At 40.7% G+C, this 2357-nt stretch overlaps 1 long non-coding RNA gene and 1 pseudogene across 1 annotated transcript in view; one reads left to right on the top strand and one right to left on the bottom strand.

Annotated features, from left to right (window-relative positions):
- The window catches only part of LOC103129515 (glutamate receptor ionotropic, kainate 2-like), a 293278-nt pseudogene that overhangs the window by 234570 nt on the left and 56351 nt on the right, over positions 1-2357 (bottom strand).
- The window catches only part of LOC107834218 (uncharacterized), a 19504-nt gene that overhangs the window by 1263 nt on the left and 15884 nt on the right, over positions 1-2357 (top strand). The window contains exon 2 of the long non-coding RNA XR_001660005.1: positions 1534-1540. This is a non-coding gene — a long non-coding RNA (uncharacterized LOC107834218). The remainder of the gene's footprint in view (positions 1-1533; positions 1541-2357) is intronic.

Raw genomic sequence — 2357 nt, 5'->3', positions numbered from 1 at the left:
GAGCTTTTTTGCTTTTGCTATCAGGAGGTCTTGACAGTGTAAAGACTTGACAGAAAATGACATGGAATCCAGATTTTTGCACAGCTTTTGACTTTTAAAGACTATGGTCTTAAACTTTTGATCAGCTGAAAAAATCATGTTTGAGTGTAAATACAGTTTTCAGAAAATTCCCTGCTCAAAAGTTCTTGTCTCTTGCACTGATTTTTTCCTTTAACAATGTGAAGCTCTACTTAGAACCTTCTTAAGAACCAATAGTGCAAAATGCAAATTCTTGCAATTTTTTAACTGGTCTTAAGATTTTGATCAGGAGTGTATGTCTACATTCTTATTTTTATAGACGTTTCTGTTTTATTTCCTTTGCAAGTATCATACTTGCATATTTGCACACCGTGCAACAAGCAGGTGCATTTGAAAGGTCAGATAATGTAGGTGATAACCACAGAGTGCTAAGAAAGTTCAAAGTAGGTGTCTGTGCATCACGTTGTTTTTTATTTTCTATTACTTTCTTCAGTTTTCCCCCTTGTGCTTTTCCAATATGTGTGTGTGTGTGTGTGCGTGTGTGTGTGTGTGTGTGTTTGTGTGTCAAGACAGGATGTGGTTTTAACTTAAGTGTATAAGAATTGTATGCAGCTGTACTTCGGGGCTCTTCACTTCTCTGGTGGTCTGTCTTCCAGTGACAGCCTTTGAACGCTTCAGGACTTCAAAATAAAACATTTAAAGACAAAGATCGATTTTTCTCATTTCTTAACAGTTTCTCTACCCTTTCTTAAAATTTTCTTTAGCAATTTGGCATCCCTGGGTGGGCCGGCAAGCCAGGAGGCCCGTGGAGTGGGACGCAGATGCGTGGCCTGCCTAGAGAAGAAATTAAATCTCTAGTCCACCTCATTTTACAAGAAAGGGGAATCTGATGTCCTGCCTGCACAGCTTTCTTAACGGCCAGACCCAAGAACCTCCTTTGAGGAACAGATCGGGTGAGAACTGTTTAATAAATATTTAAAAAAAAGGGGGAGTGTCTGTGGGGTAATTGACCAGACTACTGAAAATTGGAAAAGGTGGCTAACATTTCCCACTGGGAAAAAATAGAAGGAAAAGGTAGCTTGCACTTCACACCTTGATAAATTGAAGGACTTAGAATTTCCTCATCTCAAATAAGGGAAATCCAGTGTCGAGACGTCAAACTGAAAGGAATATGGGGTCTAGACTCTCAAAAGGTTTTCCAGGGTATGGTCCATCACTACCAGAAAGTTCAAATTACAAATTAATGAGAAAAAAATATGGAGATTAATGTATGTAGTGTGCGCGAGTGTGGGAGCAACAGTATGGATTTCCAGATGGAGAAAGTTTCAGTGCAAACCAATTTAAGAAAATAAGAACCAGATTAAATGAGGACTGGGAATTAGAAAAGACAAGTACAATATCTTGGTAAAAAAAAAAAGAATTGCATTATAAATGTTGGAAAATGTGGATGAATGAAGCAGAAGAGAGGGAAAGAACAATAAAACTGAAGAAAATGCCAGGGGGAAAAGATTTGAGTGGACCAGTGGGGGATCGCACAGATAATGCCAATCTCCCCTGTGCTCCACCACCATATAGGCCAACTTCTACTGTCAGCGGTTCTTCACCTCTCGTATGTCCATATACCTCTTTACAGGTGGACCTGCAAGTTTTTCGGCTCACAGATTTGGACCTGGACTCCAGTGCCTCAGGACGACCCCAGCTGGCTGGCCCGCTGGCAACCGCACCGCCTGCTCCAGGTTTCCAGGCTGAAGTGTCAGGACAATCCCAGCCTCACTCAGTAATCAAGTCAGAATTAAAGAGAACAGAACCAAAAGATGAGCCTGTGTCATCCAGACCAGAAGACATGCATCTAAGAAAATGGCTCCAAGGCTGTTGGATGCTGAAAATAAAAACTTTGACTCTGACCCAGGACTGTTCGAGGTGCAGGTCACTGCCCCTATGTTTGAGGTTTCTGGACCTACTGGCTCAGTGCTGGTATACAGTCCTGGGACAGGAGAAGAAATAAAATTCAACACAGCCTTGTTACCTGATCCTCCTGTCAGGATCAGGTAACAGGAAATCACCAATCTTTAAAAAACCTGACTTGTCGATTTTTTTTATGTGTGTGCAAAATAAAGTCACTAACTTGGAGTGACTGTTGTAAACCATGCAAATTTCCACATTTTTGTCGTTTATATTTCCTCCCTATCTGCCTGCACTACACTTTGTTCGCTATAGTTCAACTTGGTGGGGTTAGTCTGTCAGTTATACACTTTTCTTTATGAACCTGTTGTACATGGAAAATTATGTTGAAGGTCATGGAGAGTCATGGAAAAGTCATGGATTTTTTTTTTCTAATG

Source organism: Poecilia formosa, unplaced genomic scaffold, assembly GCF_000485575.1.
Source record: "Poecilia formosa unplaced genomic scaffold, Poecilia_formosa-5.1.2 Scaffold552, whole genome shotgun sequence".
Lineage (NCBI taxonomy): Eukaryota > Metazoa > Chordata > Actinopteri > Cyprinodontiformes > Poeciliidae > Poecilia > Poecilia formosa.
This window is presented reverse-complemented; position numbering and strand designations above follow the sequence as displayed.